This window comes from Eriocheir sinensis, unplaced genomic scaffold (assembly GCF_024679095.1).
Source record: "Eriocheir sinensis breed Jianghai 21 unplaced genomic scaffold, ASM2467909v1 Scaffold31, whole genome shotgun sequence".
NCBI classification, from domain to species: Eukaryota; Metazoa; Arthropoda; class Malacostraca; order Decapoda; family Varunidae; genus Eriocheir; species Eriocheir sinensis.
Genome location: NW_026111621.1, coordinates 60,840 through 88,043, shown reverse-complemented (window position 1 = coordinate 88,043; position 27,204 = coordinate 60,840). Strand labels below are relative to the sequence as shown.

Genomic DNA, 27,204 nt, shown 5'->3' with positions numbered 1-27,204 from the left:
ATCCTGGCAGGCTAACATAATTTACAATATCCAACCTCCACTGAGTTTTCAAAATACCTCTCCACTCTAGGAAGGCATCACATAGAAGGCCAGCATCCACTTTTACATAAAGCAACAAATAGTCCATCAGGCTCTGACACCCAGCTACTTTCCAAACATTCTGAGCATGTTTATAATCACTTTCGGAAAGTTCTGCTTCTTGAAGCGAATTGAAAAAATCTTCGCGGGATGGAAGACGTGTCTCAGAAAGTCGTTCCATCGAATCCATATAGTCATAACAAAAAACCTGCTTTCCCTTGATCAATAATGGTAACGCAGGTGCTGGCACATCTTTCAACATCTGTTGTGTGCATATGGGTTCGTTCCCATTGCTGATGAATTGATTCGCTAAAACCGCGAGTGAACCAGACATAAAGACATACGCGTCAGTAAATCTTAAGTCATTTATGATGACTTCATGGTATTTGTGAACTGAATGTTTTGGTCTTAGTTTGATTTTCAAAGTCAGGTAGCGTTAATTCACGCGGGATTAACGTCATGTCGTAATCCGCATTATGTGCAATGAGAGTGCGCTGCAATTTGTGATTTTTTTCATTTGAAGGTTGCATCTATTACAATAAGCTTCAATGTAATTGTTTCCTGATTTTTCATGGTCATGATGTTTTACTCCTTTACCTTTTAAAACTCGTATTTACAGAGAAGACAGTGAATTTGTTCATTGTGACGTGCCGTATCTTCATCGGTCATATTGATTTTATTGTAGCCTTTAGAAAATTTTAACTTCTTCCAGGAGTGTGGGTTCAGCTAATGTAAGTTCGTTCTATATTCAAAACAGTGTGAGTTCAGCTAATGTAAGTTCGTTCTATATTCAAAACAGTGTGAGTTCAGCTAATGTAAGTTCGTTCTTTATACAAAACAGTGTGAGTTCAGCTAATGTAAGTTCGTTCTATAATCAAAACAGTGTGAGTTCAGCTAATGTAAGTTCGTTCTATATACAAAACAGTGCGGGTTCAGCTAATGTAAGTTCGTTCTATATTCAAAACAGTGTGAGTTCAGCTAATGTAAGTTCGTTCTATATGCAAAACAGTGTGAGTTCAGCTAATGTAAGACCGTTCTATATACAAAACAGTGTGAGTTCAGCTAATGTAAGTTCGTTCTATATACAAAACAGTGTGAGTTCAGCTAATATAAGTTCGTTCTATATACAAAACAGTGTGAGTTCAGCTAATGTAAGTTCGTTCTATATACAAAACAGTGTGAGTTTAGCTAATGTAAATTCGTTCTATATACAAAACAGTGTGAGTTCAGCTAATGCAAGTTCGTTCTATTTACAAAACAGTGTGAGTTCAGCTAATGTAAGTTCGTTCTATATACAAAACAGTGTGGGTTCAGCTAAAATGGTTTACAGCATTACTTCCACAATAGGATCCGCTTTCTACTGTTTCTCCGTTTCTATTCACTATAATGTAAGCATACGCTATAGCAAAGTGATGTCTCTTTACACCCATTCGAAGAAGGCTTTACGAGAATACTCTCAAAGACATAGAATTTCGAGGGACAGTAGGAGGCAGTGGCGGGGTTGGCGTTAGAGGGACAGGAGGAAGCGGTGGCGGGGGTGGCGTGCGATGGACAGTAGGAGGCGTTGGCGGGGATGGCGTTCGATAGATAGGAGGAGACGGTGTCCGGGTTGGCGTGCGAGGGACAGGAGGAGGCGGTGGGGAGGTTGACGTTCGAAGAACAGGAGGAGGTGGTGGCGAGGTTGGCGTTCGAGGGCCAGGAGGAGGCGGTGGCGAGGTTGGCGTTAGAGGGACAGTAGGAGGCGGTGGAGAGGTTGGCGTGCGAGGGAGAGGAGGAGGCGGCGGCGGGGATGGCGTTCGGGGGACAGGAGGAGGCGGTGGCAGGGGTGGTGTGCGAGGGAGAGGATGAGGCGGTGGCGAGGGTGGCGTGCGATGGAAAGGAGGAGGCGGCGGCGGGGGTGTCGTGCTAGGGAAAGGATGAGGCGGAGGCGGGGGTGTCGCACGAGGGAAAGGAGGAGGCGGTGGCGAGGGTGGCGTGCGATGGAAAGGAGGAGGCGGCGGCGGGGGTGTCGTGCTAGGGAAAGGATGAGGCGGAGGCGGGGGTGTCGCACGAGGGAAAGGAGGAGGCGGCGGCGGGGTTGTCATGCGAGGGACAGGATGAGGCGGCCGCGTGGGTGGCGTTCGAAAGACAGGGAGGAGGCGGTGGCGGGGGTGGAGGACGTGAGTCAGGAAGAGTCGGTGGCAGGGGTGGCGTGCGAGTGACATGAGGAGGCGGCTGCGGCGATGGCGTGCGAGAGAAAGAAGGAGGAGGCGGTGGAGTGGGTGGTGTGCGAGGGACAGGAGGAGGCGTTGTCGGGAGTGGCGTGCGAGGGACAGGAGGAGACTGGCGGGGGTGGCGTGCGAGGGAAAGGAAGAGGAGGTGGCGGGGGTGGCGTGCGAGGGACAGAAGAAGGCGGTGGCGGGGGTTGCGTGCGAGGGAAAGGAAGATTCGGTGGCCGGGGTGGCGTGCGAGGGACAGAATGAGGCGGTGGCGGGGGTGGCGTGCAAGGGACAGAAAGGAACACAAAGAAAGAACAAACAACAGCAGACCTGCTGGTCCTTACGAGGTTGTTTGTGACAAGCTACACTAACTATCTAATCAAAGGTGGAAGATGAAGGATAGCAAAGGCGAAGGCGACTCCCCACCCCCCCTCCAGCCAAAGCTGGCAGGAAAAGAAAAAGAACCATGCAGCATGGAAAAACTGCATGGAATTTATGTAGGAAAGAGGAAAGAACTACCATTACTGCTACCACTAAGCGGGCGATAAAAGCGGACAAGGACACCAGTATTCGAAAGAACTTAACGTTATTACGACAATGAGTAATATCTTAGTTGCTGGTTGGATTCAAAACACTTGTCTAATCTATTCTTGAAGGCCGTAACTGTTGTACTATCAACGACATCAAAAGGTAGATTGAAGAAGAAGTGTTTAGCTTCGTGCGACGATAATCTTTTATCACTTATCTTCAAATTGTGATTTGTTCTTGTGCTCTTTGATCGATCAATTGTTAAGTAATCTTCCGCATTAATATCACTGAATCCTTTAAACATTTTATACACTTCTATTAGATCGCCTCGCATTCTTCATTTTGATAGGCTTCTTTAAGCCTTTGTTCATATGACAAATTTCTCAACCTAGGAATCATCTTTGTTACTCTTCGTTGGACCCGTTCCAACTTTTCTATGTCTTTTCTGTAGTAGGGAGACCAAAACTGTACACAGTACTCTAGACGGGGTCGAACCAACGAATTATACAGTTTTAATACTAATTTTTCCGATTTATTATTAAAGACTCGTCCGATGAAGCCAACCAATTTGTTTGCAGTTTTAACTACCTCTGAACAATGCTGACCGGGCTTTAAATCGCTTGATATAGTGATTCCAAGATCCTTTTCTTTACTTACTGCAGAAAGTTGTTGGCCATTCATTACGTACCGAACGCGATTGTTATTTTTTTCGGATGTGCAACACTTTACATTTGTCTACGTTGAATTTCATTTGCCATTGATTGGCCCAACGTGCAAGTCGACCTAGATCTGATTGTAAAGCTTCTTCGTCGAGTGTCGCAGTTACTTTACTAGCAATTTTTGTGTCATCAGCAAATTTTGATACTTTGCAAGTGAGCCCATCATCGATATCATTAACATAAATTAAGAAGAGCATGGGGCCAAGCACTGATCCTTGAGGTACGCCGCTTTTGACATCGAGCCAGTTAGATGTAACACCGTTTATAACTGCTCTCTGTTTCCGCTCAGAGAGCCAGTCCGCAAGCCAATTGTGAATGTTACCTGAGATACAGCGCGCCAGTAGTTTTCTGAGCAATCGTTGGTGGGGGACCTTATCAAATGCCTTTTGAAAATCCAGATATATGATATCATGCTTTCATCGAGCACCTCAAAAATATAATGAAAAAAATCAAGTAAGTTAGTCAAACACGAACGTTTACTACGGAAGCCATGTTGCGAATTATTTATTATATTATTTTCTTCGAAGAATTTCACCATATTGTCGCGAATGATAGTCTCCATTAACTTACAAACAATAGATGTCAGGCTAATTGGTCGATAATTTCCTGGATGAGACTTGTTCCCCTTTTTGAAAATTGGTGTGACATTTGCAAGTTTCCAATCCGACATAACTTTTCCAGCTGTTAAAGATTTATTGAATATGATGGAGAGCGGTTTACAAATTTGATTTTTGATTTCTTTTAAGACCTTAGGGGTAATTTTGTCTGGACCAGGAGCTTTGCTTACTTTAATCTTTACAGTTGTGCGTAAAATGTCACTTTCTACGATGAGCACGCCACTTAACATCTTTTCGGCCCTTCTAACCCCCGGCGGTTGAGGTGATAAACAATCTTCGTCGGTAAATACGGATGCGAAAAAGTTTTTTAGGATTGTAGCCATTTCATTTTCATCGTTCGTGGGAAAGAAGGAGTCGGCGGCGTGGGTGGCGTGCGAGGGACATTAAGAGGCGGTGGCGGGGGTGGCGTGCGAGGGACATTAAGAGGCGGTGGCGTGGGTGGCGTGCGAAGGACAGAAGGAGGCGGTGGCGTGGGTGGCGTGCGAGCGACAGGAAGAGGCGGTGGCGTGGGTGGCGTGCAAGGGACAGAAGGAGTCGGTGGCGTGGGTGGCGTGCGAGCGACAGAAAGAGGCGATGGCAGGGGTGGCCTGCGAGAGACAGGAGGAAGCGGTGGCGGGGGTGCCATGCGAGGGACAGTAGGAGGCGGTGGCGGGGGTGGCGTGGGAGGGACAGTAGGAGGCGGTGGCGGGGGTGGCGTGGGAGGGACAGGAAGAGGCAGTGTCGGGGGTGGAGTGCGATGGACAGGAAGAGGCATTGGCGGGGGTGGCGTGGGAGGAACAGGAGGAGGTGGTGGTCGTGTTTGCGTGCGAGGGACAGGAGGAAGCGGTGGCTGGGTTGGCGTCCGAGGGGCAGGAGGAGGCGATGGCGGGGGTGGCGTTCGAGGGATAGTAGGAGGCGGTGGCGTGGGTGGCGTGGGAGGGAAAGGATGAAGCGGTGGCAGGGTTGGCGTGCAAGGGACAGTATGAGGCTGTAGCGGGGTTGACGTTCGAGGGACAGTAGGAGGCGGTGGCGGTGGTGGCGTGCGAATGACAGGATTAGGTGGTGGAGGGGGTGACTTCCGAGGGACAGTAGGAGGCAGTTGCGGGGTTGGCGTTAGAGGGACAGGAGGAAGCGGTGGCGGGGGTGGCGCGCAAGGGACAGTAGAAGGCATTGGCGGGGATGGCGTTCGATAGATAGGAGGAGGCGATGTCCGGGTTGGCGTGCGAGGGACAGGAGGAGGCGATGGCGAGGTTGGCGTTCGAGGGACAGTAGGAGGTGGTGGCGAGGCTGGCGTGCGAGGGACAGGAGGAGGTGACGGCGGGGATGGCTTGTGGGGGACAGGAGGAGGCGGTGGCGGGGGTTTCGTGCGAGGGACAGGAGGAGGCGGTGGCGGGGGTGGCGTGCGAGGGACAGGAGGAGGCGGTGGCGGGGGTGGCGTGCGAGGGACAGGAAGATGTGGTGGCGTGGGTGACATTCGAGGGACAGGAGGAGGCGGTGGCGGGGGTTTCGTGCGAGGGACAGGAGGAGGCGGTGGCGGGGGTGGCGTGCGAGGGACAGGAAGATGTGGTGGCGTGGGTGACATTCGAGGGACAGGAGGAGGCGGTGGCGACGATGGCGTGCGAGGGAGAGTAGGAGGCGGTGGCGTGGGTTTCGTTCGAGGGACAGGAGGAGGCAGTTGCGTAGGTGGCGTGCGAGAGACAGGAGGAGGCGGTGACGTGGGTGGCGTGCGAGGAACAGGAGGAGGCGGTGGCGTGGGTGGTGTGTGAGGGACAGGAGGAGACGGTGGCTTGGGTGGCGTGCAAGGTACAGGAGGAGGCGGTGCCGTGTGTGGCGTGCGAGAGACAGGAGGAGGCGGTGGCTGGGGTCGCGTGCGAGGAACAGTAGGAGGCGGTGGCGGCGTTCGATATCTAGTAGGAGGTGGTGGCGGGGGTGGCTTGCGAGGGACAAGAGGATGCAATGGCAGGGTTGAGGTGCGAGGGACAGGAGGAGGCGGTTACGGTGGTGACGTTCGAGGGACAGTAGGAGGTGGTGGCGGGGGTGGCGTGCGAGGGAAAGGAGGAGGCGGTGGCGGGGATAACGTTCGAGGGAAAGGAGTAAGTGCTGTCATGGGTGTCGTGCGAGGGAAACGAGGAGGCGGCGGCGGGGGTGTCGTGCGAGGGAAAGGAGGAGGCGGCGACGGGGGTGTCGTGGGAGTGAAACGATGAGGCGGCGGCGGGGGTGTCGTGCGAGGGAAAGGAGGAGGCGGCGACGGGGGTGTCGTGGGAGTGAAACGATGAGGCGGCGGCGGGGGTGTCGTGCGAGGGACAGGAGGAGGCGGTGGCGGGGGTGTCGTGCGAGGGAAACGAGGAGGCGGCGGCGGGGGTGTCGTGCGAGGGAAAGGAGGAGGCGGTGGCGGGGGTGTCGTGCGAGGGAAAGGAGGAGGCGGCGGGGGTGTCGTGCGAGGGAAACGAGGAGGCGGCGGCGGGAGTGTCGTGCGAGGGAAAGGAGGAGGCGGCGGCGGGAGTGTCGTGCGAGGGAAACGAGGAGGCGGCGGCGGGGGTGTCGTGCGAGGGAAAGGAGGAGGCGGTGGCGGGGGTGTCGTGCGAGGGAAACGAGGAGGCGGCGGCGGGGGTGTCGTGCGAGGGAAACGAGGAGGCGGCGGCGGGGGTGTCGTGCGAGGGAAAGGAGGAGGCGGAGGCGGGTGAGTCGTGCGAGAGAAACTAGGAGGCGGCGGGGGTGTCGTGCGAGGGACACGAGGAGGCGGCGGCGTGCGAGGGAAAGGAGGATGCTGTGGCATGGGTGGCGTGCGAGGGAAACGAGGAGGCGGCGGCGGGGGTGTCGTGCGAGGGAAACGAGGAGGCGGCGGCGGGGGTGTCGTGCGAGGGAAAGGAGGAGGCGGTGGCGGGGGTGTCGTGCGAGGGAAACGAGGAGGCGGCGGCGGGGGTGTCGTGCGAGGGAAAGGAGGGGGCGGCGACGGGGGTGTCGTGGGAGTGAAACGATGAGGCGGCGGCGGCGGTGTCGTTCTAGGGAAAGGAGGAGGCGGCGGCGAAGGTGGCATGGAATGTACTTGAGGAGGCGGTGGCGGGTTTGCCGTCCGAGAAACAGGAAGAAGCGGTGACGGGGATGGCGTACGAAGGACAGGAGGAGGCGGTGGCCGGTGCGGCGGGCGAGGGACAGGAGGAGGCGGTGGCGGGGGTGGCGTACGAATGACTGAAGGAGGCGGTGGCGCGGTCGGCGTTCGAGAGACAGGAGGTGGCGGCGGCGATTGTCGCTGCGAAGGAAAATAGGAAGCGGTGGCGGGGTTGGCGTGCGAGGGACAGGAGGAGGCGGTGGCGGGGTTGGCTTGCGAGGGACAGGAGGAGGCGGTGGCGGGGGTGGCGTGCGAGGAACCATATGAGGCGATGGCGGGGTTAGCGTGCGAGGGAGAGAAGGAGGCGGCCGCGTGTGTCGCGTTCGAAAGACAGGAGGAGGCGGTGGCGGGGGTGGAGTGCGAGAGTCAGGAAGAGTCGGTGGCAGGGGTGGCGTACGAGGGACAGGAGGATGTGGTTGCGGGGATGGCTTGCGAGAGACAGGAGGAGTCGTTGGCGTTTGTGGTGTGCGAGGGACAGGAGGAGGCGTTGTCGGGAGTGGCGTGCGAGAGGCAGGAGGAGACTGTGGGGGGGGTGGCGTGCGAGGGAAAGGAAGAGGCGGTGGCGTGGGTGGCGTGCGAGGGACAGTAGGAAGCGGTGTTGGGGGTTTCGTGCAAGGGAGAGAAGGAGTCGGTGGCGGGGGTGGCGTGCGAGGGACAGGAAGAGGCGGTGGCGGGGGTGGCGTGCGAGGAACAATAGGAGGCGGAGGCGGGGCTAGCGTGGGAGCGACAGGAAGAGGCGGTGGCAGGGGTTGCGTGCTAGGGACAGGAGGGAGCGGTGGCGGGGGTGCAGTGCGAGGGACAGTAGGAGGCGGTGGGGGGGTGGCGTGGGAGGGACAGGAAGAGGCGGTGGCCGGATTGGCGTGCGAGGGACAGGAAGAGGCATTGGCGGGGGTGGCGTGGGAGGTACAGGAGGAAGCGGTGGCGAGAGTGGCGTGGGAGGAATAGGAGGAGGCGGTGGTCGGGTTGACGTGCGAGGGACAGGAGGAGGCGGTGGCCGGGTTGGCGTGCGAGGGGCAGGAGGAGGCGGTGGCGGGGCTGGCGCTCGAGGGACAGTAGGAGGCGGTGGCGTGGGTAGCGTGGGAGGGATAGGAGGAAGCGGTGGCGGGGTGGCGTGCGAGGGACAGTATGAGGCTGTAGTGGGGTTGACGTTCGAGGGAAAGTAGGAGGTGGTGGCGGGGTTTGCGTTAGAGGGACAGGAGGAAGCGGTGGCGGGGGTGGAGTGCGAGGGACAGTAGGGGGCTGTGGCGGGGACGGCGTTTGATAGATAGGAGGAGGCGGTGGCGAGTCTGGCGTTCGAGGGACAGGAGGAGGCGGTGGTGAGGTTGACGTTCGAGGGACAGCAGGAGGCGGTGGCGATGTTTGCGTTCGAGGGACAGGAGGAGGCGGTGGCGAGGTTGGCCTGCAGTAGACAGCAGAAGGCGGCGGCGGGGATGGAGTGCGGGGGACAGGAGGAGGCGGTGGCGTGGGTGGCGTACGAGGGACAGGAGGAGGCGGTAGCGATGGTGGCTTGCGAGGGAAAGGAGGAGTCGGTGGCGGGGTTTTCGTGCGAGGGACGGGAGGAGGCGGTGGCGGGGGTGGCGTGCGAGGGGCAGGAGGAGTCGGTGGCGGGGTTGGCGTGCGAGGGACAGGAGGAGGCGTTGGCGGGGGTGGCGTGCGAGAGACAGGAGGAGGCGGTGGCGGGGGTGGCGTGCGAGGGACATTAGGAGGCGGCTGCGTGGGTGGCGTGCGAGGGAAAGGAGGAGGCAGCGGCGGAGGTGGCGTGCGAGTGAAAGGAACTGGCGGTGGTGGTGGTGGCGTGCGAGGGAAAGAAGGAGGCAGCGGCGGGGGTGGCGTGCGAGGGAAAGGAGGGGGCGGTGGCGGAGGATCGTGCGAGGGAAAGGAGGAGGCAGCGGCGGGGGTGGCGTGGGAGGGAAAGGAAGAGGCGGTGGCGGGGATGGCGTGCGAGGGAAAAGAAGAGGCGGTGGCGTATGACCTTGATAGGGAAGGAGGAGGCAGCGACGGGGGTGGCGTGCGCTGGAAAGGAAGATGCGGTGGCGGAGGATCGTGTAAGGGAAAGGAGGAGGCGGTGGCGGGGGTGGCGTTCGAAAGAAAGCAGCAGACGGTGGCGTTGATGTTATGCCCTTAGCAGCTTAATGGCAGCTCCCGTTTTGCCTTTCGTTTTTACTGGCCTTGGGTTACATATATTCCCAGTAAGAAAATAATTGTGATATCAAATCCTATGTGTTGTTGGAAATTTACATCAAGCATGTCGAGACAGTTCCTAAATTATCATACAAAATTTAATTGGATTTTGAACTTTTTTCTTCTTCTTCTTCTTTTTCTTCTTCTTTCCCTTCTTGTCATTATTATTTTTGTTTCTTCTTGCTTCATCATTCTTCCTCTTTCTTTCTTCTTTGTCTTTTATTTCCCTTCTTCTCCCCTTATTCTTTTTCCCTTTTTATTTTCCTTTTCTTCTTTCCTTTTCTCTTTCCTTCTCCCTTCTTTCTTCTTTTCATTTCTTCATCTTATTCCTCCTCCTCCTCCTTCTCCTCCTCTTCTTCTTTTTCGTCACCTCCTCAGGTCGCAAAGTACCAGTTGACGCTGGGTGCCAGGGACTTGGGCACACCCAGCAACACTGCCATGGCTCAGGTCGTGATCCAGGTGGGCAACGTCAACGACAATACACCCAAGTTCACGCAAGACAACTATACCGTGGTCGTGCAGGTGAGGCGAGAGGGTAGTGGCGGCTACGTAGCACATCAAGTTCATTGTACAAGATCTTCCTTCTCTAAAGCCATACTGTTTGTCCGTCAATCTGTTCTCTCTCCAGATAATTCATCCATTTATCTTTAATCAACCTTTCACAGATCTTCACTACCACACTTGTCAAAGAGACCGGCCTGTAGTTCCCAGAGTCTTCCCGGCATCCTCCTTTACGAATTGGAATAATGTCTGCTCATTTCCAGTCTGCTGGGCAGCTTACCTTCTGCTAGAGAGCTGACTATGACACATTGGATCTTATCAGCTAATTCCTTACTGCACTCCTTTAAGACCGAGCCTGACACACCATCCGGTCCTAGTCCCTTCCTTACGTCCAGACCTTCCATTAATCCTTCTACCTCTTGTACTGAAACTTGACTTCCTTCCAGGTACTCCATACTTTCTTCTCTTCCATCGTGTCCATTAAAGTCACTCTCCCTTGTAAACACTGCCTGAAAAAAAAAACATTCACCCAGACTCTAGATTCTAGGATCAACGGTGAGCTCAGGGGGGCAGCATGAACCAATGCGAGATGGCACCACTATAAACACTTGCCTGCGCCACAATGGGATGGGGCCGACCATCAGGCCCCACCAAGAAAGCCTACCGGCGCCATAGGTGAAAACGTAAAAAAAGATAAATAAATAAGATAAAAACTTAAAAATCATAACTTCCACCATTGCTGCAGCATCCTCGTACTTTTCACCATCCACCTTAAGTTCATTTAGTTCTTCTTTGTTATTCAGCTTGCTATTGACATATCTATAAAATAATTTCAGCTGTGCTTTAAAATTTTCAAGTAGCCTACATTTCTCAAGTAGTTTCTCTGTTCCTCTCTTCATTCATTTCACTTTTTTTTTCTTTTTTTACATCAAAGGATACGGCTCAAGGGCAACAAAAAGAGTACAAAAAAAAGCCTGCTACTCGCCGCTCCCACAGAACAAAAAAGTAAAGAGTAGCCAAAAGAGAGGTCAATTTCGGGTGGAGAGGTGTCTTGATACGCTCTTCTTGAAAGAGGTCAACTCATAGGCAGGAGGAAATACAGACGAAGGAAGGCTGTTCCAGAGTTTACCAGTGAAGGGGATGAAAGAATGGAGATGCTGGTTAACTCTTGCATAAGGGGTTTGGATAGTATAAGGATGAGCATGAGTAGAAAGTCGTGTGCAGCAGGGCCGCCGGAGGGGGGAAGGCATGCAGTTAGCAAGTTCAGAAGAGCAGTCAGTATGAAAATAGCGATAGAAGATAGAAAGAGAAGCAACACGGCTGCGGAATTTATGAGGTAGAAGGCTGTCAGTAAGAGGAGGAGAGCTGATGAGACGAAGAGCCTTAGACTTTACTCTGTCCAGGAGAGCTGTGTGAGTGGAGCACCCCTACACGTGAGATGCATACTCCATACTTGTTTGTACTTCTGTCAAAGGTTCTGTCTTTTCCTTTTCTCCACCTGTTCCATGCTACATCTCTTTCTCTCTTTGCTTCACTTTCACTTTCACATCTTCTACTGAACCAAATTTTATGTCTAACTTCCCTCTTCCCCATTTTTGACAAGTATTGCCTTACTCCCTTATTGCAAGTCTCGAGTTAGGTCAGCCGCTTCATATCCACTGTTTCCGCTCCATAGAACTTACTCCAGTCCGCTTCTTCAAGTGCTTTCTCAACTGTGCAAAGTTCACCTTGCTGTAATTGTATCTCCCAGTTTTGTGGTCTTCTCCTCTCCTCACTTCTCTTCTTTCATTCATCATAAACTTAAGTACCATGTGATCACTTCGTCCAAGAGGTGTTTTGTACGACACTTTATCTACTATTTCAGACTCCTTTGTAAATCCTTGAGGGTTCATCACTCTCCTGAAACTTTGTGTTCTCCTTGATTCATTGTGTAAGAGTTTTGTTTATTGCCATCCTCAGCAGCGTATGTATCCCCATGACCCTAACCGCCCTCTGACGTCCACTCCTCCCAACACACCTCTTTGCAGTTGAAGTCCCCCATCAAGGTTAGGTTGTCACTTCCACTCATCATTTCCTCCATACCCTCACTTGTGTCTTTCATCATTCTCTCATATTTTTCATTACCCCAAGATCTCGTTTTTGGTGGAACACACACCACACCAAAGTCTCTGTTTCTGCTTCCTTCCCGGTGTACTCCAACTTTCGTCATTTCAGCATATCCCTTGCCATAGTTTACGCTGTCAACTCCCAGGTCCTTCTTAACCAACATCATCACTCCCCCTCCCTGCATTTCCCGTCTGTCTTTTCTCCACACATTGTACTTTCCTCCACCAATGTCTAGGGACACGACAGCATCGCCCAACTTTGTTTCAACTATTCCCATTATGTCCGGTTCGTTCTCCCTCCGGTAGTCATTTACTTCTGCCAGTGCCATTGTTAACCCATTCACAATGAATCATTGTGGATGCCACCTTTGGTTCATTTCCTCCCTCTCTGCTGGCCGTCTGTACCACGTCCTCAATCTTAACCCCTTGGATGCGGATTTCCTACCAGAAGACATCACCAAGCCTCAGGAGTGGAACAAAAAGTGGCTACTCCAATTTAGTGAAGAAAAATGTGAGGTCATGCATCTTGGGAGGGGAAATCCAGCATACCAATACCACATGGGAAACACTCCATTACCCACCACTGAGGCACAGAAAGACCTGGGAGCATATGTTACCAAGCTACCAGTGAAGGCGAAATCTGTGCCAATTGCAGCGGACGGGTTAAATCTGTGACTCTCCACCAAAACTTTTTTTTCTACGCCTCTGTCCTGCTCTCATTTTTTTGCTTGGCTTCTTCCCACAGTTCGTTGACTTTTGCCCTTTCTTCCTTGTTTAGGTCCTTCCTGATCCATACATCTTTGTAATCCTCTCTTTTAGAGTTCCCAAGTTCCTGCAAGCACTTCCTCTGCAGCCACCTGCAATCTGAACCTTACCTTAAAAGGTCGATGTCCTCCTTTTACATATTTGCCAATCCTCAGGAGTACTTCCTCTACCTTGTCTTTCAGACTGTGCCTTCATGCTGCACCTCCCTCACCAGCTCAACAGCTGCCTGCTTTTCATTCCTCTCTCTCTCTCTCTCATGTCGTATTGGCAGGACCTTCTCCTTCAGCCCAAAGACAACTACACTCTTCTTTTCAACAACGTCTCTCACCAGCCCAGTTTTCTGCCATCTGTGTGTGTGTGTGTGTGTGTGTGTGTGTGTGTGTGTGTGTGTGTGTGTGTGTGTGTGTGTGTGTTTACCTAGTTGTGATACACAGGCAATGAGCTACACTAGTGGAGTCCCATTTCTGAGTCTCAGTAGGTCAGATTTAGCTTTAAATTTGATTAAAAGTTTAGACTGAACAACCTCTTTGTCCAGGCTGATCCACTGTTCACTGCATCTATCGAAAGAATTGTATTTCTAGGGATTTTCCAATCATCTTTCATTTTCAACTGTATGCAACTACATATATACATGCATATCCGTATCCATATCCAGTGAACATTGAAGTGGTGCGTCTCAAGTGGTTCTTCTTTATTAGGAGAACCGACCTGTGGGCTACTCAGTGATCCGCCTCATGGCCACCGAGGCCGACGCTGACCCCAGCGGCGCTCCCTTCACTTGGGAGGTGATCAACCAGCCTGTTGAGAGTCGTGCCTTCACCCTGGCTGAGGCTGGCCACCAATAAACTGAACCACAAGGTAACACTCAATATTTTGAACACATTTAATCCAGTAAAACCATCAGGTGGTCTGAATGCTCAAGGAAGTATGCATTTTTAATTAAGCTCCACAGATAGTGAGAGTAATACATGAGTACCATTCTTCAGTCCCTGTTTCCTCTTCTACACCAGGTCCAGGATCAGTACGTGGTGCAGGTGCGAGTGTGGGACAGAGGCTCACCACCACTCCACGCTAACACCCAAGTTACCGTCAGCGTGGTGGAGGAGTCCCGCTTCCCGCCAACACTCTTCCCGCTTAAAACCGTGGTCATCAGTTTCCGGAGTGCCTTTCCCGGAGGCATCATTGGGCGGGTCACTGCACTGGACCAGGACCCTTACGACACCCTGCAGTACTCTGTGGCGCCCTACCCAGAGGAAGTCAGCTCCATCAAGTACTTTGACATTGACAGTGAGGACGGCACTCTGGTGGCACTGACGCCTCTTGATGCCGGTAACTACAGCGTCAACGTCAGTGTGTCGGACGGGAGGTATCACTGCACCGTGCAGGCTCCCATCGAGGTCTCCGTGGTCACTGAGGAAATGGTTGAAAATGCCGTCATCATTCACCTGGGTCCTCTGTCCTCCGATGAATTTCTCTCCAGGTATCAGAAATATTTCCTCAAAGCTATTGCCATAGAGCTGTCAGTTCAGGAGCATTATGTGGTCATGGTCAGCCTGCAGCCAGCCCTCGTACACTCACACTCTTTAGATAAAACAGATTACATTCCACAGCGATCCAAAAGAGACATACAGAGGAGTTTTGATGTTCTGATAGATGTGAGACTCTTTGAAATCTACATGACAAGAGAACATCTGCTGCTGAAGCTAAAAGAAAAGCAAGTTGACATAAAAGAGAAGTTTGGCTTGTCCTTCGTGGACATCATGGACATCATGGCCACGGGGACTGTGTGGATGTGGTGGAAATCAACGATGATGTGGCCATGCCCTTCAACACACAGCTGTCTAGTCTGGTTGCTCCGAGATTTACCCAGAAAGTTGGCTGTGTGTGTGACCAAGGGTATGGAGGCCACAACTGCACTAATTTAGTCAATGCCTGTGGGCACCGACCCTGTGCTGAGTATGAGGAGTGTGCACCCACCAACACCAGCAGCCGAGGCTACACGTGTCAGTGCCCTGCTGGCAGAGCAGGACCTTCGTGCCGAGTGGACCTGACAAAATGCCGCAGCCCTGCGTGCCACTACCCACTGAGGCCTCTCTCCTTCAGGGGAAAGAGCTATGCCCAGTACAGCATAGCTCAGCAAAGTGAGAGCAGCTCACTGATAATGAGTGCCTTCATACGCACCAGACACCCGGTGGGAACGCTGGTCTTTGCTGCCGGGGACGTGGACTACAGCGTGCTGGAGGTGGCCGGCGGACACGTGCAGTACCGCTGGGACTGTGGCAGCGGGGAGGGGCTGGTCAGGGTGTCCACGGTGAGGGTCGACAATGACAAGTGGCACTTCATCAACCTGACCAGAGACGGCACCATATCAACACTGAGCGTGGACGGCGAGGTGAGTTCAGGAGCGGCACCGGGTGCTAATGACATTCTGAACATGGATTCAAACTTCGTGTATCTCGGTGCTACCCTCAGCAGTGAACCAGAGTCAGGCATGTCTTCCTGTTCCCCAAGCAGCCTGGGATTTGTGGGTTGCCTCGATCAGATCATTATTGACGGCACCGAGCTTCCCGTGGCAATAACAGGGACGGCCTCCGGGGGCACGGTGCTCACGCGCCTGGCCAACGTGGAGCTCCAGTGTCCAGGCGTGCTGCCCCTGCCCGACGTGTGTGGCTCTTATCCTTGCCAGAACGCTGGGTTATGCATAGAAAATGAAGGTTCTTATAAGTGCAATTGCCCACCACGCTTTACCGGAGCACAGTGCCAGGTGGACACGGCTCCCTGCTCCTCCTCACCCTGTCTTAATGGAGGCAAATGTATTGTTGTTGGCCACACCTACAAGTGTCAATGTCCTTCAAAACTGAGTAGAAAACGTTGTGAATATGGCATTTTCTGCAACACAAACCCATGTCAGAATGGCGGTCGCTGTGAGGAGGGTGCTGATGGGCCTATATGCAAGTGCCAACACTTTACCGGTGCAATGTGCCAGCTGGACTTTGATGAGTGTACCCGCAACCCTTGCCAGAACGGGGGAACCTGCCTCAACTTCTTTGGTGGGTTCAAGTGCATATGTTCCTCCAATGTTACCGGTGAATGCTGCACAGAGGCCGTTAGGAAGGCTGAAGAGCCGTCCTCCTCCCTGAGCATCACCCTGGAGGAGCTGCTGTGCATCCTGGCCGTGTTCCTGGGGTGTGTGATGGCCGTGCTGCTGCTGGGGGCCTGGCAGCGGCGGTGGTGGAGGCACAAGCATCACCAGCAGGACAACCGCATCAAGCTCACGGACCACCACGTGAAGAACGACCTCAAGGCGAATGACGCACCCAAAAGAAACTCCAAAATTTGCAACGTGGAGGCAGACCAGGTAAGACAGATACTCCCACATGTTAGTTTTACCAGACTCACTTCTTTGGCATCAAGTTACAGGCTGCAATTTGAATGTTTTCTGTCCATATTTCATTTTGTGGATGTTGTTGAGCCTCTGTGTGTTAGGGCGTCAGCGTCTTAGATGTTTTGTTTCTTACAGACTTTTGAGTTGTTTTCTTTTTGTTGCCTTGGTGCCACACAGCAGGGGCCGCCGCTGCCCCCCCGCCCAGCCTCCTACACCCCCAGCGGCAACGACTCCGCCATTCTCAACACCCTCAAGCACCTGGCGGACCTGTCTGCCGCGGGCCACGAGAGTCTTGAGCTGGAGACACTCTCACGCTGCTCCCACGAGTTCCTCCACAGCCTTAACAAGCCCGTGGTCATGCAACCCAACCTCTCACCGCCGCCGCCCTCCAACAGTGACTCCGACTCTCTCCACAAGCCCTGGGACCACCACAACAACCTCAACGACTCCTACTTCATGCCCATCAAGGGTGAGTCAAATAGCTCTGTATTTTTTTTTTTTTACAACAAAGGAGGCACAGAACAAAAACAATAATAAAAAAAAAAGCCCGCTAAGCGCTGCTCCCATAAAAGAATCAGAAGAAGTGGCCAAAAGCAAGGTCAAATTCGAGAGGAGAATAGAGCAATATATGGAGCAGGGGGTCCCAACCATTGTTTACCCATGACCCCATTTTCCATGCCTCCCTTCAGTCATCTCCCCTCGCTGCTCAGGCTTCCACTATTACATTTTAGCGCCCACACTTTAAAAACTAGTTAATAAACTTGTATGTGGTACATTTGGCAGAAGTAAATAGCTGGAATAAAAAAGCACATTATAGAACACACCTCCCTTCAGTCATCTCCCCTCGCTGCTCAGGCTTCCACAATTACATTTTAGCGTCCACACTTTGAAAACTTGTTAATAAACTTGTATGTGGTATATTAGGCCGAGGTAAATAGCGGGAATAAAAAAGGACAGACAAGAACATATTGAGCCTCTAGTGAATTGAAGCCTAATGCAATGGATAGGATTTTACTGAGATTTTTTTCTTGGTTACCCTCTGTCTCCCAGTTGCCGAAAAATGAATAAATAAATAAATAAGAAAATAGAAAATAAATAAATATTGCCCAACAGAAAAGATCAAATTAGCACACTTGGGACGATTTACACCAAGTTGAGAACCCCTGATGAGTTTATACATACAAACATGCATAACCTAACATAACCTCAATACTCCTTAATGTAATCCTTTATCGTGTAATGTAGTTGTGAAGTTTTTTTCTTTTACATTATCTAGATGTTGTCTATATAGAGTACATGTAATTTGGATGTAAATAAATGTAAGAAAAAGGACCTCAAGAGAGTCTACTGGCACAACAGGCAGCATCTAAAAAAAAAAAAAAAAAAAAAAAAAGATTTGCCGGAGTCGGAGTTGCAACTTTAAAATTTCCCAGAGTTGGAGTTGCAACTTTAAAATTTCCCAGAGTTGGAGTTGCAACTTTAAAATTTCCCGGAGTTGGAGTCGCAACTTTAAAATTTCCCGGAGTTGGAGTCGCAACTTTAAAATTTCCCGGAGTTGGAGTCGCAACTTTAAAATTTCCCGGAGTCGGAGTCGGAACTTTAAAATTAACTCCGACTCCACACCCCTGATACTGAGGTTATTAAGACGTACAGTAAAAGTCTGCTCAGCCTTTTTGGAGGTGAGCAGCCCGGTGGTGGATGATCGATGTGCCAGACTGTTGCGTGGTACTTACATGTATGAGCTGTTAAAGGCTGTCACATAGAGAATTAACCGTTTGACTGTGGATTTCCTACAAGAAGACCTCACCAAGCTAAGGAATGGAACAAAAAGTGGCTGCTACAGTTCAATGAAGAAAAATGTAATGTCATGCACCTTGGGAGGGGAAGCATATCCATACCACATGGGAAACACTCCACTATCCACCACAGAGGCAGAGAAAGACCTGGGACTATATGTTACCAGTCTACCAATGAAGGGATATCCAGCACACCAATACCACATGGGAAACACTCCACTATCCACCGCAGAGGCAGAACACAACACAAAGGAAGAACAAACAACAGCAGACCTGCTGGTCCTTACGAGGTTTGCTGGTCCCTAAGAGGAGAAAGACCTGGGACTATATGTTACCAGTCTACCAATGAAGGGATATATAGCACACCAGTACCACATGGGAAACACTCCACTATCCACCACAGAGGCAGATAAAGACCTAGGACTATATATCACCATGCTACCAATGAAGGGATATTCAGCACACCAATACCACATGGGAAACACTCCACTATCCACCACAGAGGCAGAGCAAGACCTGGGACTATATGGTACTAGGCTACCAGTGAAGGGATATATATGTTACCAGGCAACCAGTGAGGGCAAAATCTGTGCCAATCGCAGCGGACAGGTTAAGACACCTCTCCACTTCAAATTGACCTCTCCTTTGGGCTCTCGTTCTGCTTGCATTTGTTGAAGCAGCGTATAGCAAGCTTCTTTGTTGCTCTTTTTGTTTTTTTTGCCCTTGAGCTGCCTCCCTTGTAAAATATAATCCTCTTGTCACCTGCTCCCTCTCTTCTGATGAGGTGCTGTACCGTGCTATGAGTTCTGAGGTGCTGTACGGTTTTGTATGGCAGGGTGGGAATGAATGAGTGCTGTGATGGAAGAGGAGGGGAAGGAGGGTATAAAAGAGGTGGCAGGAGAGGGAGGAACATTACTGATGGGAAGCAGCTGCCTGAATGAAGTGATTTTTGGCCTTAGGAAAGTCAGGCAAGGTTACTAGATTGCCCTTATTCACCCCTACAACCCATCTGAAAACTTCTAATAAAGCACGTCACAGTCTACTGCTTTCCGGAATATGTAAGTTAAGGGTTTTTAGTCACCCTGTACAAGTGAAGTGATTTTAGGCTTTCAATAAATCAGGGAAGGTTACTAAATTGCCCTTATTAATCCCTGTAACCCGTCTGAGAACTTCTAAAAAATAACCTCACAGTCTACGGCTTTCCAGTCTTGCCCTATATGAGTTAAGTGAATTAGGCTTTTGTTAAGTCAGGGAAGGTTACTAAATTGCCCTTATTAATCCCTATAACCCATCTAAAAACTTCTAATAAATCACCTCACAGTCTACGGCTTTCCGGAGAATATGTTAAGTTTTTTAGTCACCCCGTACGGCTCGTTTCTATGTCCTTGGATCACTTTAGTCTCTCCTCTGTACTAATTTAAGAGAACTGTATCCTCTCTGTAATAGGGGCACCAAAATTGAGCAGTCTTATCCAGGAAGGGTCTAACCAGTGGCAAATATACAACTAGGATTACTTCTGCACTGCCAGTTGCTGATGGCCATATAAATACAGCCCAAGACTAATTTGCATTGAGCTCTTTCGAGTGGAGAGTATCAAGACTCCTATCCACCCAAAATTGACCTCACTGCTGGCCTCTCGTTCTTTTTATTTTGTCGAAGCAGTGTATAGCAGGCCTTTTTGTTGCTGTTTTTGTTTTTTGACCTTGAGCTGCCTCCCCTGCTGTAAAAAAAAAAATTGTGTGGTTCAGGGCAGTAATACAGTGATTTAGGGGTTGAATGTCAGGGCTCACACATACCTAGAATGACCAAGACTTGTTTTATTTATTTGTTTTCATTATTTGTTTTCATTGTTTGTTTTAACTACTTGGAAGATCATTTTTCCTACACTTAACCTGGTAGCAGCGGGGATCATGTTTCTTAATGGTCCCTCCAAGCGAGAAAAATGAGAAAAAATCACCCCTCACACAAACCATTTCATAATATATATCAAAGCATTTGTGATCAGATTATGTATCTATTTTGGGAGGTTTATATCATGGCACAAATTTGGCCCGTCGCTGCTACACAGTAAAGCCACAAATTTGGCCCATCGCTACTACCGGGTTAAAATTATCAGCGTCTCCATGTTGAACTGCATCATCCATTTATGGGAACACTCGTACAGTGCATTTAGGTCGCCCTGTAATACCAGTGTCACTGATTAGTCGTCCTATTTATGTGTCATCCGCAAACTTCCTGATGTCATTGGTTGCACTACAATCAAGATCATTGATGTAAATAGTAAATAGCAATGGATCTAAAGCTAAACCTTGTGGGCTGCCATCAGTACATACACCCAGTCTGATTTATATGTGTTTACTTGAACTCTCTGCGTCTTGTCTCTTAGTCACCTCCAGATTCACCCCAAACCTTAACCATCTGACCCATGTGCTTTGACTTTATTTAAGTCTTGAATGCTCAACTTAAAGTGAGATATATAAACAACATCATAAATTTCATCCTTTCCTGCCCCTTCATGCACCTTTTTGAGAAGTATCATAAGGTTAATTAGATGAGATTTACCCTTCGTGAACCCATGCAGGAAGTCATTAATCTGATTGTATTTGTTTGGGTGGTCATGAATATTTCTAGCTGTAACACAAATAATTTCCCTACAACTGACTTTAAACCAGTTGGTGGTAAATAGACACAGCTGATGTATCCCCCTTTGTAAATATTGGTACAACATTGGCCTTTTCCCTAGTGCCAGTACTACCCCAGTGCTGGACGACTTCATAACCATAGTGGCCAGTGGTTTGGAAATGTCCAAGCCTCCACAGCAGCTCCCTTTCCATTGAAAATAAGTCTTGGCAGGGTCAGTCATTTCCCTCAGGGCACAACACTTGTTGGCCTCCCTGTGCTCTGTCTCACCAAGAGTTGTCTCTTACAGATAAATCCCAGTGAGCAGGGGTGACTTGTGGGGAGTGAGTCATAGGCCCATAGAGCAAAAGTTTGCATGCACAGGGAATGAAGGTAAAAAAAAAGCCTTGATTAATTTTCCTGTTTACTGAAGCAATAGCTAGTAGTTTGGCACACAGCCACTTTAGTGATGCCCAGCAGTCCTGCAAAGGTCTGCGTTACTGAAGGCATCAGCTCACCACCTCACCATTTACTGTTACCTCACAGCCCTAGAGCAGTAAAAGGAGCACAAGCAGCTTGATGCTTTAAGTATTTTCCCTTCTTCACTGCATGTGTATACACATCTGCTGTGGCAACCCTTCTAAGGGAATGCTGAGCAGTAGCTGCCAAAACATATATGGAAATATCATCATACTAATTTATATTTTCTATGTACTGCCATGTACACTGCAACACCATCATGCTTTCAATGGCAGCTATGCTTATTGCCCTGAGATCATCAGTGTTTGTCTCTACAGATTTCTACACACAACTTTTGACGAATCACCTAAGAAATTAAATGTTAAGTGTGATGTTGGGGGACCTCACTGCCTTATGAATGGGATGGCCAGGTCACCAATTTAGGAGTAATTTATTCAAAGGCTCGGGAAGAATTGGGGCCTTTTCCTTTTTTTCCCCTGTTGAGTGTCACCTCTCATTACTGGCCTGTGTTTATTTGTACTTGAGGCGTTGGGTGTGCACCAAATCGTGAGGACCAGAACTATATTATAACTTGCAATTTTTCTAACTCCCTATATCATAACTTGCAACTTTTATCTCTTTTTCCCTGTTGAGTGTCTCATCTCCTTACTGCACTATGTTTATGTGTATCTGAGGCGTCGGGAGTGCGTCAGATTGTGAGGACCAGAACCTCATGTGTCCTCGTTGTTCTTCAGATGTGGGCTGTGACCTGGTGACCAACCTCGGCGAGCCCCACACCTCCTCGGCCCGGAAGTCTCCATTTTCAGACGATTCTTCAGGTATGGCTTTCTTAACCCGGTAGCAGCGGGGATCAGGTTTCTTAATGGTCTCTCTAAGCAAAAAAAATGAGAAAAAATCATCCCTTACACAAACCATTTCATAATATATATCAAAGCATTTGTGATCAGATTATGAATCATCTATTTTGGGGGTTTATATCATGGCACAAATTTGGCCCGTCGCTGCTACACGGTAAAGCCACAAATTTAGCCCGTCGCTGCTACACGGTAAAGCCACAAATTTAGCCCGTCGCTGCTACACGGTAAAGCCACAAATTTAGCCCGTCGCTGCTACACGGTAAAGCCACAAATTTGGCCCGCCGCTGCTACACGGTAAAGCCACAAATTTAGCCCGTCCCTGCTACACGGTAAAGCCACAAATTTGGCCCGCCGCTGCTACACGGTAAAGCCACAAATTTGGCCCTTCACTGCTACCGGGTTAATGTAGCCCTTCCAGACCCCTGTATTTTATTTCTTAATTTATTTGATTAGCTTTCTTCTCAATAGGTTTTTCTTTCATCATTACTTTCCTTGCCATTATCATCATTACCATTATCATTATTGCCATTTTCCCATCTGTGCTCCTCTCCTGTTTGATCCTAATCCCCATCTTTATCCTCATTTCCCTTCCTTTCCCCTTTCCCTCCCCTCCACCTTTTCTCTCCTCTTCCTCCTCCTCCCTTTCCTGCTCCTCCTTCATCTCTTTCCTTTCCCTCCTTTCCCTCTCCTCCTACCTCTCCATTATCTCCTTCCTTTCCCTCCCTTCCTCCACTCCTCCCTCTCACTCCCCTCCTTATTCCCCCTTCCCTAACTTAGCTACTCCTCAAAAAGTATCTCTGCCGTGTTTCAGTTGTCATTTGCCATTTAAAAAATTGACTTCCCATTGATTTCTGAGAATTAAATAAGAAGTCAAGAAAAATATTAACTCGGCATTGATAACTTATGCAGATTAATGGATCTATTTTATTCAAGCTGTAAGGGAAGTCAATCTTCAGCATGAGAAAGGAGAAAAATAAATTGGTAGCTTATATATTTTACACACACACACACACACACACACACACACACACACACGGCATGGGGAGATAGATTTTTTAAACTGACTATGGAAAACTTAATGATGCAGTGGGTGACTGAAAATACAAGATACAAGAGTGATGACGACCAGCAAGAATTAACCTGGTGCTGACGAAGGGAGTGGACCTGTTAAATGAGTTAAGATAGGTGTGTCCCACGGGAAAAAGTGATCATGTAATAATAGAGCTGGAAACCGATGAGGAGAAACTACAGGAAAGTGGACATAGAAAAACTCAAGAAATATTACAAAAAACTGGACTGGGAAAAGTTAAAAAGAAGAAACGAAGTGCAGGAAAAGTATGATATTTTCATAGAGGCATATGAGACAGGAGTCAAAAAATGTCCCATTATATAAACCAATAGACAGAGGAAAGCAAGATTGGTTTAATGCAAAATGTGCAGGTGCAAAGAAAAAAAGGGACAAAGCGTGCAAAAGATTGAAAAGAACCAGAGGAATAAAGAAGACTTTAAGATAGCAAGAAATGAATATGTGAAAATAAGGAGGGAGGAAGAGAAAGGATATCAACACCATTACTCCCTCTCTCCGCCTCCTTTCCACCACTTCATCATTTTTTTTGTTTTTCATTCTCCAAAAAAAAAATCTTCTCTCCTCATTCCTTTTTTTCACTTCATTTCTTCTACCTTCATTCTTTCATCCTCCGTGATATTTCTCTTCACATATATCTGTTTGTATTTTGTATGTTTAATCTCCACAACCTATTTAGGATGGTTTCTGTTGTCATTTGGGATCTTAACTTAATCTTTAATGGCCTGTTCTTTCCTTCTTCATACCTTCCCAATCTTGTTATTTCATCTACGTCTTCCTCAGACTTTTCCTCTTCTTCAGTATTCAAATTTCTCAATACACTTTTCACCTTATTCTTCTCATAAATTTCCCTCTGAGTCTTCACTGTGTTTTTCTTCTTCTACACCAAACATTATGACACATTTTTTTCTTATCTGCCATGTCCCTCACCATTGTGTGTGTGTGTGTGTGTGTGTGTGTGTGTGTGTGTGTGTGTGTGTATATATATATATATATATATATATATATATATATATATATATATATATATATATATATATATATATACATATATATATATATATATATATATATATATATATATATATATATATATATCGTCCTATAGCTTTACTTTCTTGTCTATCTAAAGCTTTTGAATCAATCTTTAACCGGAAGATTCAAAAGCACCTTTCCACTTCTGACCTTCTATCTGATCGCCAGTATGGGTTCCGCAAGGGGCATTCTACTGGTGATCTCCTAGCCTTCTTAACTGACTCTTGGTCATCCTCTCTTAGCCGTTTCGGTGAAACCTTTGCTATTGCGCTGGACATATCAAAAGCTTTTGATAGGGTCTGGCACAAATCTTTGCTTTCCAAACTACCCTCCTACGATTTATATCCTTCTCTCTGTACCTTTATCTCCAGTTTCCTTTCTGACCGTTATATTTCTGCTGTGGTAGACAGTCACTGTTCTTCCCTTAAACCTATTAACATTGGTGTCCCACAGGGTTCTGTCCTATCTCCCACTCTCTTTCTGTTGTTCATTGATGATCTTTCGAAAACGAACTGCCCTATCCATTCCTACACCGATGATTCCACTCTGCATTACTCAACTTCTTTTAATAGAAGACCCACCCTACAGGAACTTAATGACTCAAGGCTGGAGGCTGCAGAACGCTTAGCCTCAGACCTTACTATTATTTCCGATTGGGGCAAGAGGAACCTGGTGTCCTTCAACGCCTCAAAAACACAGTTTCTCCACCTATCCACTCGACACAATCTTCCAAACAACTACCCCCTATTCTTTGACAACACCCAGCTATCACCTTCCTCAACACTAAACATCCTCGGTCTATCCTTAACTCAAAATCTCAACTGGAAATTTCATATCTCATCTCTTACTAAATCAGCTTCCTCGAGGTTGGGCGTTCTGTACCGTCTCCGCCAGTTCTTCTCCCCCGCACAGTTGCTGTCCATTTACAGGGGCCTTGTCCGCCCTCGTATGGAGTATGCATCTCATGTGTGGGGGTGGTCCACTCACGCAGCTCTCCTTGACAGAGTGGAATCAAAGGCTCTTCGTCTCATCAGCTCTCCTCCTCATACTGATAGTCTTCTACCTCTCAAATTACGCTGCCATGTTGCCCCTCTTTCTATCTTCTATAGATATTTTCATGCTGACTGCTCTTCTGAACTTGCTAACTGCATGCCTCCACCCCTCCCGCGGCCCCGCTGCACAAGACTTGCTACTCATGCTCATCCCTGTACTGTCCAAACCCCTTATGCAAGAGTTAACCAGCATCTTCACTCTTTCATCCCTCACGCTGGTAAAATCTGGAACAATCTTTCTTCATCTGTATTTCCTCCTGCCTATGACTTGAACTCTTTCAAGAGGATGGTATCAGGACACCTCTCCTCCCGAAATTGACCTCTGATTTCGAACACTCCTTTAACCTCTGTTCTGGAGCAGTAAGTAGCGGGGCATTTTTTTTTTTTTCATTACGCCCTTGCACTGTCTCCATAGCTGTAAAAAAAAATACAGATCAATTGGCCATTTATTGGAGCAATTATATAGTCTAAGTTCCCCATTCAGTACCCCGGGATCATGGTTCATCTAATTGATAAACTATTTTTTTTATCTTCAGCAGACCCAATACATAATGTATATTCACGCCACATTTAAATATATTTCTATGTAGCAGATCAATTTAAAAATGGGCTCTTAACTGATCCATGAAGGGCACTGCTTTTTGTGCAAAATTTGACACATTTTTTACCATTTACCTGAACTCTGCATCCTGTCGCTAAGCCACACCTTGATACATCAGTAAATTTTGCCATCACTATCATGGACTCATTTATCATTTTTTGTCTCTTCACACAGTTCCACACACCTGTGGGGAATAATGTAAGATAAGTAAAGCATAACTCAACACTTAATACTATTATGCGGAGAGCATAATTACTGATGGCATAACCTGTGATTATATTGTTACATACTTAGGTTGTGATGACTACGGTTTATACATATGAAATGCACATCAAGTGTGAATGTGTGGTTATTATTCTAGTTTGAACTGAATGATGTAGCAATGCAATTTTTCTGTAAAACTTATTTGCAGTATAGCCAAAATACCTCTTTGAATAATGAAAACAAAAAATTATTGGTACAAACTGGAATTTTTCTGATCACAAAAACATATGCTGTTGACAGGTTTGGTAAGTTTGAATGCAGTGCAACTTTATGTGAGCAGTAATGATCAACATTACATGAAATAAATAACAAAAATATAGAGGAAAAAGGTCACTCCTCCCCCTACAAAATCCTGCTTGCACCCAACTGAGTCATCACCCACCACAAAGCAGCCACTTCATAAACTAAGCTGACTTGACCAGTGAAAAGGTAACCCAAAATTTCTGCATTTTAGTATTGCCTTTAACAATCTCTAATCAGAATACTATTTTGTAAATTTATAAGTTTTTTGCACCTATTGTGTAGTGATCAGCTGCCTGGTGTGGAAAGCCCTCCAAACCCACCTAGCAAGTGTAGTGCTGCACCTCTTTGGCAGACTTAGTAGAAGGGTTGTTTCCCATCTGGCCTATTGCAGGTTTGATGCCTGGCCCCAGAACCATTCGTTTCAGGGCCGTAATTCTGGTAAATTCTGGGTGGGAACTAGAGGGCATCATAGGTTCATGAGTGTAGGGTGGTAGGGGGGTGAACAAAGCGAGCATGCACAGCTGGATGAATTTTTTGGGAAAATTAAGCATTTCTAGGAAAACATTGGGGGGCTATAGCCCCCCTAGCCCCACCAGAAAATATGGCCCTGTGTTTCCCCCTTTCTGGGTTTGTATCAATTTCTTGTGTGTTTCGTGACATGCGAGGTCATGTGAATGTACAGGAAAGTGAAATTCTGGCCAATACAAGTGGTGGCTAAAACTCTCCTGTGTTCTGTTGTGCCTCCCCTGTGTTGGGAACAGGATGATGGATGCCCACTCTCTCCAAAGGGTTCATGGCAAACAGAAGTTTTAGCAGGCAACACACCAATTGGTCTAATGGAAAAGGAGCCGTGTAGTGATCCGCCTGATGTGGAAAACCTCCCAAACCCACTTAGCCAGCAGGGTAGATACCTCTTTGGCCAACTTAGTGGAAGAGTGCTTCCCCGTCTATAGCTGGTTGTGGGTTCAAGCCCTGGTGCTGGAAAATTTGTTTCTCCCTCTTCAGGTC

At 48.7% G+C, this 27,204-nt stretch overlaps 1 pseudogene; it reads left to right on the top strand.

The window, feature by feature from the left end:
- Positions 1-26,962, top strand: part of LOC126991625 (fat-like cadherin-related tumor suppressor homolog) — a 42,170-nt pseudogene extending 15,208 nt beyond the window's left edge.
- Positions 26,963-27,204: the final 242 nt, after the last annotated feature.